We start from the raw sequence: 13,880 nt of genomic DNA, 5'->3' as shown, positions 1-13,880 counted from the left end.
TTATTCCATTCACTCACTCATCACTTCCGGGGGAGGGACTAAGCACTCTCATTTGCATATAGAAGGAGGAAAACCCCATACTCTGCAGGCTCCTCACCTTGCCAGCCATTCGGATCACGTGAGTCCAGGCACGCCTGATACCCCAGCTCATCCTGTTACTAGAGCTATGTTTGTCTCAGCTCAGCTCAGCGCAGCGCCCTACTGGGCTGCTCTCTCTTCCTGGATCTCCATTTGACCCCTTAGATCTGTCTCTCTTCTCCTATCCCTCTCCCCAGTCTACACTCAACACATAGCCAATGTCTGCCTTCAGACCTTCTGCCCTGATCCAAGTCCCAGATTCCTCTTATCTGTCTTCAGGAGAGAGCCGTCTGCCCAGATAGGACACATGCCCACTGCTCCTTGGACTATTTTATTTACCCAGAATTCCTTCTGCCCTTCCCACCATTATTGAGAGAGGCTAGAAGTATCTTGTTCCTTGATATTGCAAATAATATCACATTTTATGAATGTATGGTCATTCACTGCTTAACACCAGGGATATGTTCTGAGAAGTGCTCAGTTAGGGTAATCGTATTGGGCAAGCATCACAGAGTGTGGAGTGTGACATATCACTAGGAGATAGAACATTATGGGATCTGTCACTGACTGAAACCTCACTATGCATCATGTAACAGGACTGTGTGCTGTTAGCCTATGTCATCAATCGGTGGATATTTTTATTATTTCTTCTATTATGAATTATACTGCTATGAACATTCATACACACATTTGAGGTGGATATATGTTTTTAATTTTCTTGAAAAAAATATACGTCTAGTGGTAGAATGCTAGGTTTTGTGGCAAACTCTGTTTAATTGTTTGACAAGCTGCCACACAGAGGCCTTCTCTCCTTCATGCCGTACGTGAACCATGGATGGTTTTGATCCCAGAGCTGTGGTGGTCAACATGCCAACACACAGAGCCCGGAAATTAGCCAAGAGAAGGGAGAAAGGGGTGAAAGGGAGAAACGAAGCCCTGGGGATATTGGAATCCCCCAGTTCCTGGACATGTCAGTGGTCTATTAATGCATGCCTTCTCTACATATCTCTGCATTTGCTCATTCATTTCTTGTGTCAACCAGTCTGAGCTGTTTTTCCTGCTGCTTGAAAGTCAGTCTTAACGGAGTGGATCTGAATCAGCCTGCACTGAGTGGACGTGGTGCTGAGTTACTGTCCTGTTCTAAGTTCTTTCTCACACTGGATCCCAAACAGAACCCTGTGGGTTTCGGGTCTCTGCTTGCAGATGAGGCTCAGGCATCACTGATGGGCAGGGAGTCTGTTGGGGGGGGGGGTCTGTGAGCCTGAGGCCTCAGCTGGACCAGGACCTCAGCTTTCCTTCCCATTGCTCACAAGTGGACTCAGCTCTCAGAGGGCAGCCTGGTGCCCCCCCCCCCGAGGCATGCATGTGCCCGTGTGGTCTTGCCTCATTTCCATGAGTAAGTGCAACTTGTCACTTTTCTGCACCCAGAGGGGCCCAGGGAGAGGGACCCAGGCCTGCCAGCCGGACTGACTCTTTCACCCTGGACCCCTCAGTGGGCTCCATGACTGTCCATGTGGAATTCACAGCAGAGGTTCCCAAACTACTGAGTCAATCCTGCTATAAATAAATATAAACATACATACATACATATGGCCACTGGAGCTGGGCACGGTGGCTCACAGCTGTAATCCCAGCTCCTCAGGAGGCTGAGATCTGAGGACTGCGGTCCAAAACCAGCCAAGGCAGGAAAGACAGAGACTCTTATCTCAATTTCACTATGAAAAACCCAGAAGTGGAACTGTGGCTTTAAGTGGTAGAGCGCTAACCTTGAACAAAAAAGCTAAGGGACAGCTCCCAGGCCCTGAGTTGAAACCCCGCACACACATGTATACATGTGCACACACACACACACACACACACGGAACATTTTGATCTGAGCAGAAGCCAACCCTCAGAGGTCACCATGGTACCATTTCCACCTGAGCTGCATAGCCAGGAAAACACTCAGGCAGTGTCTTGTTGCGCCATTCTGTCTGTCCCCACGGTGGCTCACGGTGGTCCCAGGAAGACAGGACCTTAGCTGAGCCTGGACCGGAAGCACCCAGCCGATCTGCACTCAGGCTGCTGAGGCCTTGCCAGCAGACGAGGAAGGCTGGAGCAGAGACATACAAAGCGAAGGAAGGGCTGGCAGGTCGGGCAAATCATCTCCTGCCCTCCGAGGCCTGCCCGAGGCAGGTGTGCACCTCTGGGTGGAACACCTCGGAACACCTCCGGGTACAGAGCCCACCATTTTGGACCGTTGTGAGCAATGCTGGAGGAATCCCAGAGGCTGCAAATTGCTAGCGCTCGTCACGCCTCTAGTCAGGAATTCCTGTTGGCAAATGTTGCTTGGGGTTAATTAAAGTTACTAAGAAGAAGTGGTGGTTGGATTGCCAGTCTCCTCCCATGTTTTAGGTGTTTTATGGGGAGCTAAGAAAGAAGCTAAGCCAACCACAGCAAAGTCCCATAAAACCAACCGTGCTGAAGTCTCGTTAAACGGTTGGCACGTAGGGCCGAGCTGAGCTCCTTGAGGACAGGAACCAGGCCCTACTTGTCTCGTGTCGTGGTGCCTGGCTCACAGCGGGGCACAGATGAGTCCTCCCATGATGCTTAGGGGAGTGAGTATGGCATCCTTTTCTGTGCCTAGCAAGGAAGGGGCTGTGCTCCCCACAAGGCTTCTATTAGGTCGTGAAATGCACACAGCTGTCCAGAGGTTAGGGCCAAAGGATGCTTTATTTTTCCCCCTCAACGTCCCTTTGGGAGAGCCTCCCACCCATGTCCAACCCCTCTGCATCTCCCTAGTATCCCTTTTCTCCTTCCTAATAATGCCCAAGAAATTATTCAAAAATAAGGGCAAATTCAAAAGACTTTTTCAATGAAGCAAGCATGCTTTTATCATGAAGGAGTGTCTAGAGTGACCTCCCATTGTATAAAAACTGGACGAAGCCAGGCACCATGGTTTAGGACCGTAATCCTAGTTTCTCAAAAGGCTGAGATCTGAAGATCATGGTTCAAAGTCAGCCTGGGAAGAACAACTGCCAAGACTTTCATCTCCAACAAACCAACAAAAAGCCAGAAATGCGTAAATAAGCATTTAATAGCATGAAATAGTCAGCCTTGAGCAAAAAAGCCAAGCAACATGCTAGGCCCTGAGTTCAAGAACCAGTATCAGCATAAAAGAGGGGGGGATGGGAAGGGAGGGGAAGGGAGGAGAGGGGAGGGAGACAGCAGACACTGGGTGAAATATAGGAAAATTTTTTCAGACATTAGAAAACAGGTATCATTGGACGATCTTCTCAGAACAAGGAAGCAGAAGTGGTGAGATCCACTCTGCCCAGCCCTATGTGGTAACTACCAAGAACTCAGAGAACTATAGCTCCACAGAGAGGAAGAGGCAGACATGACACTCAGGGAGGCCTGGTTAAGAGAGGCCAGAAAAGGGAGGAGGTTCACTGAGTTTCAGCTGCACACCCAGCAGGCAAGAACAGGAAGACAGCCACAGGGAAGCATCCAGGTCCACTTCAAGGCTGATCTGTGAGAGGATCTACTAGCTGCAAGCCCTGATCAGCCCTCTTTCTGACAGAGTGGCAAGACATGAGCAGCTGGAATGCTCAGTGGAGAAGGCAGATGGGCCAAACCTTAGCTATAGTGGCCTTAGAATATAGAATTTTGTGATGCTTGCCCCAGCAAGGTCAAAGCAAGTTAATTTAACTGAAGGCCTGAAAAGGTTCAACACTGGTTCAAAGAATACCATTATCTAATCAAAAATTATTACATATTCAAGGAAGCAGGAAATGTGCTCCCAGGCTAAAAGAAAAAAATCATTTGGTGGTAACAAACCCAGAAGTAACAGAAAAGATAGAGAAGGAAAGGGCATTAAAAAGCTAATAGAAAGGTCTCAAGTCAATAAGTGAAGCTTCCTCCTTATGAAATTAGACAGCGAATGGCAAAAGAAATGCTAGGGAAGCAGAAGGAAAAACATCCTAGAGGGAGTTGAAATCAGTGGAATTAAAATCATTAAAAGCAAGAAAGAAAAAAATCAATGAAACCAAAAGATGGGTTTTTGAAAAGATCAATAGAATTGATAAGCCTCTAGCAAGACTGACAAATTAAAATAGAGAGAAGACACAAATTATTCCTATCGGAATGAAAGAAGAGCTGTCATTGCAAAACCAGTCATCGAAGGAGCATAAAGAACTCGATAATCAACTCTCCACACATAAAACTGACAATGATGAAACAAAACAGACCAATTCCTAAGACAAAGAACTACTTCACTCATTCAGGATGAAACAGTAATCTGCATAGTCCTGCTACTATTAAAGAAATTGAATGCATAATTTAAGGGGGAAAAAACCTCCCATAAAGGAAGTTTCCAAGCACAGACAGCTTCATTGGTGATTTCTATAAAACACTTAAAAAATAAACAACCTCAGGCCTGTGCCATTGCTTCCAGGAAACAGAAGCAGAAAGAACATTTCCCAACTCACATGATGATGCCAGTGTTAGCCCGCCATCAAAACCCTATGAACGCAACACAAGAAGAGTACAGGCCAAATCCCTCGTGAACAGATGCAAAACTATCATCAAGTCAAACCCAACCCCACGTGAAAAAAAAAAAATACCCTGACAGCTATCGTGTAGATCTAGAATGATCCACTGTGTGTGTGTGTGTGTGTGTGTGTGTGTGTGTGTACGTGCATACACACACGCACACCAGTCCTAGAGCTTGAACTCAGAGCCTGGATGCTGTTCCTAAGGTTTTTTGCTCAAGGCTAGTGCTCTACCACTTGAGCCACAGCTCTGCTTCTGGCAAATTGGAGATAAGAGTCTCATGGACTTTCCTGCTTGGGCTAGCTTCAAACTTCAGTCCTCAGATCGCAGCCTCCCATGTAGCTCAGAGTGTTATATGGGTGAGCCCCAGCCCTGCCTCCTGGGTCTTCTTGGTAGGACACCAACCTTAGTTGTGCAAGTTTCACTCTCCTAACTTATCACCGCCCAGAGGCCTTGGGGCCAAATAGCACGGCCTTGGATTTGAATGTTGGAGGATACAGATGTTTCGTCCTGAACAGACTCGGCTACACACAAAGAAGAGACCTTGTGAGGGTCCAGGGAGGACCAAGGAGAGAAGATCCTAAGGGGATATCCTTGCCAGCCTGGCGGAGACCTCCGGCCCCCAGAATTGTGGGGCAATAGGTCTCAGTTGTCCAAGCCACTCAGTCTCTGGCACTTTGTTATAGCAACCATAGTAAACTCCTATACTGTCTGCTACTGCAGAGAGAGCATTTGACAAAATCCAGCACTCACTTATAATTAAAAGAAGAAAATACTCTTAGAAAATGAGGAATACCGAAAGGAAAAAAGTCTTCAGCCAGCTGTGAACAAAACGGCCACGTGTTTATAATCTCAGCTACTTGGGAAGCGGGGATCCAGAGGATGGAACAAGGCCAACCTGAAGGAAAAGGGTAGCAGGACACCATCAAGATGAACATGGCTGCACATGCCTGTAATCCCAGATACTCAAGTAGGGATCACAATCCAAAGCCAGCCAAGGGCAAAAACACAAGACTGATTTTTTTTTAACAGTCAAAAAGTCTGGGTTGTAGATCAAGTGGTAGAGCACCTGCCTAATAAGAGATCCTTTATTGTAATCCCAACACTGCCAAAGGGGGAAAAAAGAAAAAAGAAGGAAAGAGAAAGAGGAAGAAGATGCTCCTTAAAAGGAAAACACAGAGAGAGAGGGGAAAAAAACTATACCTAATACAAACTTAGTGTAACACTGAGCACTTTTCTGTGACTCCACAAGATACGAAAGTCCACTCCCCCCACTTCTATTCAACATCATATGGACCAAGCACCAGTGGCTCACACCTGTAATCCTAGCTACTCAGAAGCCTGAGATCTGAGAATCATGGCTCAAAGCCAAGCCTGGCAGAAAGTCAGGGAGAAAGTGTTTTGGTTATCTCCAATTAACCACCAAAAAGCCAAAAGTAGAACTATGGTTCAAATGGTAAAGCTCTAGTCTTGAGCTAAAAAGCTAAGGGACAGCACCCAGAACCTGAGTACAAGCCATCGTATACACACACACACACACACACACACACACACACACACACACACACACACACAACCATACATACAGAAAGTCCTAACCAAGAATGAGGAAAGAAAATCAAGAGGCACATTGGAAAGAAAGAAATGAACCTTCCCATCTATAAATGATGTAACTGCCTACACAGACAATCCCATATAATCTATAAAGAAAACAGAATCTCTAAAAGCTGCTGAGTTTACTAAGACAGCAAGAGAAAAGATCAACACAAAAACTGATCACAAGTATTTGTATAGCAGTATTGCACAACTAAAAACAAACATTTCAAAAGACCCATATAATTTTCAAAATCTAAATATATATATACATATATATAGGCATACACATAACAAAATACATATAGAATCTAGATGCTACAAACTACAAACACTGATGAAAATAGCAAAGAAGTCCTAAATAAATCAACAGATATCCCGTGGTTATGAATGGGAGTCAGCATTCCAGATCCCCCCAGATAAATATAACACAATTTAACAGATTTCACACCATTCCCATCAAAACCCCATCCAGATTTTCTTTTGCGATACTGGGTATTGAACTCAGGATTTCACAAATGCCACTCTACCACTGAGCCATACCCCCAACCAACCCACCAGGAATTGTTGTATTCAGTCACACACCACCTAATGACACTTCAGTCGATGATGGACCACATGTATGACGCCGGTACCATGAGATTTTATTGCCTACTGATGTTTATTCAACCACAAGATCACCCAGTGATGCCTTTCTCAGAACATGTCCCTGTCATTAAGTGACAAGGGACTATATATAAACAGTTACAATTTCTTGGAATGGAGCTGATTCCAGCTTTGTGTATGAGTGTGGTTCTGGGATTTAAACTCATGGCCTTGTGCTCTCTAGGCAAGCACTCTACCACATAAGCCACACCGCCAGCCATTTTTAGCTTATTTTTTTACATAGGGTTGGGCAATTTTTCCCCCAGGTGCGCTTGAATTGTGATCCTTCTGATCTCCACCTCTCAGGTTGCCTGGATCACAGACAGGGATCACCAGGCCTAGCTTACTAACTAGATGGGGTTTTGTTCAACCATACTCTTCATGATCTCTTCAGATGGGAAAACTGAGGGTCAAAGATAAGAACTAGCTGAAACAAAGCCTCCGTTGTGATCTGACCTCATTTCTGCATCCACACTCTAAGAAAGTTTCTTTCACGGCTCCACCTTGACTCTGAAGCCATTTCTACCCTGGAAGGGACTCGGGTTGGGAACACTTCCTCAGCCATAGACATTTCCTCTGCCATCCGTGCAGAAGGCACCCGAAGTCTTTTGCATTTCCCCAATGGATCTTGGCTGCACCGTGATTGTGTGCCTGACAGACCTTTGTGTCAGGTCATGGCCAAGCTGCATCTACAGAGCTGTGTTGAAATGTCACTCTGCCACTGTGCAGCTACAGTTTTGTACCATGCGCTGCCATCTGCCCAGGTTAACCACATGTGTGTTCATCCTCCAGTTGTTCCCTTTCAGAACATGTGTGATCTTCTAGCACGCTCTCAGTAAATACCTTCCAGCATGCTTGTAGAAAGTAACTGCCCTCCTGACCACGGTCCTCAGACCTCGCCATGCTGAGGGAGGCCCAGGCCAGAGCAGCAAGTCCAGAGCAGTGACTGGTGGCGCCCAGGGCTGGCCGGGACATGAGCTGAGGAAACCCCTTGAGAATGCGTGTGTATAGGACCCATGCTCCCACGATTGTCCCTCCCTTCTGTGGCCACCCCAGCACAACGCTGTCCCCCGCTGCCTCCTTCCCAAGATGGATGCCCAGCTCCCTGCAGAGGCCACTGCGCCCACAGGGCTGCCGACGGGTCCTGAGCAGCAGGGATAGAAGTCCTTCCTGCAACTCAGGACATCCAAGAGCCCTGTGCACAGCAAAGGTCAGGACTGGGGAGACCCTGCCCCTGTCCCCATCTGCTGTACCCCAGGCGACAAGCACGCCCCAAAAGGCAGCACTGAGGACAGCAGGGAGACCTCAATAGTCACTCGAGGCCTCTCAGCCTTGATATCCTTTCCTGGAAATGAGGATACGGATGCTGGAACCTATCCCAGGAAACAACACGGGGATCCAACTCCATACTGCCTGCTCAATAACGGGCATGGCACAGGGCCAATGGTGAACACCCCTCAGACACGAGGCATCAACCCCACCAAGTCAGAACTGTGAGAACGCGCAGTGCGCACTGCCCTCTCACCCTCCTTGGAGTAAGCTGGCTGAGAATCGCTTGATGCCATCAGATGTCTTGGTGCCATGTGCAGGGGGCAGGAATAACCAGTGGTCTATGTAACAGATACCCCAAGGGACAAAGCTCACGGGACTTTGAAGATTCACACGTTTGATCTGGGCCCTGGGGCCTTGGGCTGATCACAGATTGGTTGCCAAGCCTCAGTGCCAGATGGGGACAAGGACGCCCCCCTGTGGTGGATGCCCTACGTTAGCACCTCTGCTGCACTTTCTGCTTCATTTCCTGAGAGCACAGGAAGTATGGGAGAAGCATCCGTTGGGTGAATGGGGAAACTGAGGCAGTATCTCTGGCACTCTCCGCTCCCCCCCCACACCCCAGCTAGGATAATTAGAACCCCAGGATATGATCCCAAGAAGGTAGGAAAACGTATCTTGGACTATCCTGAACTCAGCAGAAGTCAAAACGTGTACCATGTCCAGCACTGATGGCTCACGCCTGTAATCCTAGCTACTCAGAAGGCTGAGATCTGGGGATTACAGTTCAAAGCCAGCCTGGGCAGAAAAATCCATGAGACTCCTATTTCCAATTAACCAGCAAAAATCTGCAGATGAAGCTCAAATGGCTCACGTGGCTCAAGTGGTAGAGTACCAGCCTTGAGCAAAAAAGCTAAGAGACAGCACCCAAGCCCTGAGTTCAAGCCCCAATACTGGCATGGAAGAAGAAAGAAGGAGGAAGAAGAGGAGGAGGAGAAATAAGTAAGAGTCTCTAGGTCCAGTTCATTGCTACTGAGAATATTTTAAGGACAAGCATCTAAACCCACTCCAAACGCAGCTACTAATGAAGACATACATGCTGGCTAGGGGCTGGGCCTCCAGGGTCTTGCCTTTCTCTGGTCTCTGTCTAGATACCCTGCTAGGAATTACAACAGGAGTATCTTCTCATATATGGGGTTTTTGTTGGGGGGGGAGCTTGAATGGAAGTGTGAACCTTTACGGGGCCTGCTTCAGCTTGTACCCAATGTTGGGGCTGCCCTCTCCTGTCCTTGAGTGTTCTCTTGAGTTCCTAGACAGGCTTCCAGCGAGTGATACAAGCATGTGACATGAATGCACCATGAGTGCCCTGTTACTTGACTCCTCTTGGTCTGCTGCTGGGCGTGTGCAGGACAGGAGAGCAGAACCTGACCTACAGCTGCAGCTTCCCACCGTGGAGGGAGCCATCTTTGTGCTTCTCACACCAGAGAAAATGTAAGAATTCTGGACCACCACGGAGCCCCAGAAGCAAAAGTAGAGTGGAGTGGATCGATGGGCCCCCAACACTGAGCTCTGCAGTGTGCACTCAGGTCCCTGTGCCCCCTGCCCCGGAAGTGCTTTCTGGTTCCCAGCCTTTGCTCCTCCTAACTCTACCCTCCCACCCCCCACTGCTCCTCTAGGCTCTCAGACAGGCTCCAGCATCTGTCTCTCCATACTGGGATCCTTGTGCTCCCGAGACCAGGTAAATAGATGAGGAAAAGTGAGACACGACGAACAGATGAACAGTGCATTAGTGATTATCTTGATTAAGAGCACACAATCACTTCTTTCTTTGCTTTAAGACTCGCAATTCCTCCATCTGACCTTGCCCAAATGATTGAATGAGCAAGAACATCTTAAAGAAAGACAATTATCCTGGGGTCAGGGACACTTGGTTAAATGACTCTTCAGATCCCAGAAATGCTTATGGGAGAACAATATTTATCCAAGGAAGGACACCTTCAACAGGGCACCTCCAGTGAAATCCACTCTCCGTGTGACAGATGTACATGTCACAGTGACCCAAACTTAATAAGATGACCACACTTAATATCTCTGTGCCCAGTTGATAGTGGCAAAATAGTGTAAGAGCAGAAATGACTTACACAGGTAGGCATTCTGAACAAAGATAAGAACTCACCCCGAGGTGAGTTTAAAGCCAAGCCCCCACCAGCACAGTGGCTCATGCCTGTATTCCTAGTTTCTTGGGAGCAGGATAGCAGAGGATAGCAGTTGGAGGCTAGCCCAGGCAAAAAGTTCAAGAGATTCCATCTTAGCCAATGGCTAGGTTGGCACAATGGTGTGTGCCTATTGTCCCAAGTTATCGTGGGTCCCAAGCTACGTCCGGGTGCAGCAGTACACCTGTCATCCTAGCTATGTGGGGAAGCACAAATGGGAAGACCAGTTCAAGCCAGCCTGGGCATAAAGCAAGACCCTATCTTGAAAATAACCAACCAAAAGCTGGATAGTGGATCACATCTGTAATCCTAGCTACTCAGGAGGCTGAGATCTGAGAATCGCTGTTCCAAGCCAGCCCAGGCTGTAAAGTACATGTGAATTTCATCCTATTAATCATCAAAGAGCCAGACATAGAGGTGTGGCTCAAGTGATAGAGTGCCAGCCTTGAGCAAAAAAGCTCAAAGACAGCATCCAGACCCTGCGTTAAAGCTATAGGTGAGAGAGAGAGAGAGAGAGAACCAAATATGGAATTGGTGGAATGGCTCAAGTGGCAGAGCACCTGCCTAGCAAGTTTGAGGCCCCTGAGTTCAAATCCCAGGACAGTAGAGAGAGAGAAAAAAACAAGTCCCACGCACTTTTTCATCAGAAATACCTCTGTTCTTAGAGCAGTTCTCGTACCTCTGACCAGGTGGCCCTGCCCCCTGTCTGGGTGTACACAGCCCTCACCTTTGCTTTGTTTTACTAATGATTTTTTCTTTTAATTTCACCTTGACGCAAAATTCTTCTCTCCAGCAACATCACAAGCCTGGTACCCAGGCTCAGGAGAGCTCAGGGCTCGTGCCTTGCTCTGCCGACGCTCGGGCTTGAGCCCTCTCTCCCACTTAGCAACCCAACCTCACCTAGGGCCAGAAAAGCAGGTTCTGCGGTGGGCATTGGTTCCACCTTGGACCTGAGCAAGGACAAGAGCTCTCTGAAGGGCTCAGAACCATGGCCCCTGCAGAGCTCACCCCCAGCACCCCCAGGCATCTCCGCTCCCGCCTGCCCCTCAGCCTGCCCCTCACCCAACGCAGAAAAGGACGCTGTGCTTACCCCAGCTGGGCTCAGGGACGCCTGGGAGGCCCCAGAAAGGAAAACAAAACTTTTCCCAGAATTCAACTGGTTCTGGCAAGTTCTCCAGGAAGTGCTGAGGGCCATGCAGGGGAATTCTGACCCTCCTGCTCTGAGGAGTGGGATCCCCACCTCCCCCTGGGGACCCCAGGCCCCTCCTTGGCTGTGCGCAGTAAACCCAGCAAGGATTTGAGCCAGCACTGAGCAGGGACAGGGAATATCCACAGACACCTGCCCCACCATCGCAGCCCAAGCCACTGCAGGCAGCGGGGACCAGGCCGCCATCAGGCCAGGAGCCCTGTGGGCCCAGCGAGGCTAGTGCTGTGCCGCCTGCTGACTGATGGGGTTGGTGTTCAGAAACCCCACAACCCCTCACCCTCGGGGGGAATTTCCTCAGCCTGGCGCTTCCCAGAACACAGGCAGCCCTGTGGGCCCAATACTTCTTCCCCGGTTCACTTGACCTGTGCACTAGGGTACCTCCAGGGCCACCCCCTCCCATATCACCAACCCCTCCACCCAGGCTCAGCATCTGCTTCCAGGTGGGAGGTGCAACAAGCAGCTGGGAAATTGGAAAGAGGGGCTCTTATCCCAGAATCCTCCTGGGCAGACCAATGAAGCCAGGCAGGAGGTCACTGAGGTCCCCGCACTCCTCGGCCACCTCACACTCCCTGGGGTGGAGGCAAGGAGGTAGGTTCTACCACTTAGATGCAGGAACTGAGGCTCAGACACACTCTAGACCCCCAGCTGAAAACAGATGATGCTGGGATTCGAACCTAGGTCTCCAACTGTAGAACACAGGCCCCAGCCCCTGGGCCATACTTCTAAGATGCTTTTAATCGGGGCAGACCAAGCTAGAGGAAATGCCATCTCCTGACAGGAGAACATTTCCAACCACTTCATGAAGGCAGCTGGAAATGATCCCATCAGACCCAGGAGGGTGTTAAGAAGGTGTTGGGGAGACCACACTTCTCCTGCCCCTCCTCCAGGCAGGACACCAGGACCACAGCCAGCTCAATCCGCACACAGAGCCCCCTTTCCCACATTCCCCCTTATCTCCAAAAGCCCTGGGCTCAGCTTTCTCCTTAGAAGCTAATGAGAACATAGTCTGCTTTCTCCGGGGACACTGTTGTACCCAGAGTCGGAAGTACAAACTCTGGGTGGGTGAATCATTGCATTGCTTATTAATTTTTCTACAGAACTGTTTTTTATGATTTTTCTCAAAAACACATGAGAGGAAAGCATGTCCCTCTTATTACTGGCAATGACTGTGTGGAGTAGAGTTCAAAAGGCCAAAGATGTTGAAACAACTCCAGGGGTTGAAGAGGCCAACGCAGATGGCCAGGCGCCTGGAGCACCATGGTCCAACACAGCATCACGTTCACGTCAACGCCAAAGGAGAGCAATTGGTATGAGCAGCCTCTTAAAAATGTTATCTATCTTGCCATACTGGGGCTTGAACCCAGGGCCTGGTGTATGTTAACAAGGGTTACCCTAAGCTACACCCCCTGCCTTGGCAACTTGGAGCACTTCTATTCCACACAGTGAAAATGTTCAATAAATATGAACTGAAGCTAGATGTGGTGACTCACACTTGTAATTCTAGCTATTGGGTCAGGAAGACAGTGGTTCAAGGCCAGCCTGGGCAAAAAAAAAACATTCATAAGACACCCCCCCCCATTTCAACCAATAAAAAGCTGGGTGTGGTAAAATGAGACTTCAGTACGCAGGAAGAATAAAACAGAAGGATTGCATTCCAGGCCATGCCAGGCTCAAGCCCTGTTTTAAAAAATAACTAAAAATTAGTAGGTGCAGCTCAATTGGTTTAGCAGCTGCCCAGTAAACTAAGGCCCTGATTTCAAACCCCAGTACAGAAAGAAAAAAAAGAAGTATTGAATGAAATAATTAACTGATTCAATAAACCTTCTGTTTGATTGAGGACATTAAAATAATTGAGCTCTGGTGGCCCATCAAAAAGATGGAATATGAGAGAGTCATAAGCCTAATGATTTAGGAGAATATTTCCCAACTGTGGTGACGTATTCCCCTTCTGTAGAAAAGGACATAGAATTAGGATCCAGACTTTATTTTCAAAACCCAGGCACATACGGCTGGGAAGGTGGCTCAGTGGTAGAGTGCTTGCCTTGTATGCATGAGGCCCTGGGTTCCATTCCTCAGTACCGCATAAGCAGAAAAAGCCAGAAGTAGTGCTATGGCTCAAGTGGTAGAGCGCTAGCCTTGAGCTGAAGAGCTGAGGAACAGCACCCAGGCCCAGAGTTCAGGCCCCACAACCGACAAAAAGAAAAAAAAATCACATAAATACAGAGAAGTGTAAAGGCATACACAAATGCTAACCTATTTGTCTATGACCAGCGTATTTCCTTCTCGTGCTGTGTATTTCTGGTTTTCAATCATAAGAATGCGTTTCTTCAGGAATCAAGGAA

The sequence above is a fragment of the Dipodomys ordii genome, unplaced genomic scaffold, assembly GCF_000151885.1.
Source record: "Dipodomys ordii isolate 6190 unplaced genomic scaffold, Dord_2.0 Scaffold58, whole genome shotgun sequence".
NCBI classification, from domain to species: Eukaryota; Metazoa; Chordata; class Mammalia; order Rodentia; family Heteromyidae; genus Dipodomys; species Dipodomys ordii.
Note: the sequence above shows the minus strand (reverse complement) of the source record.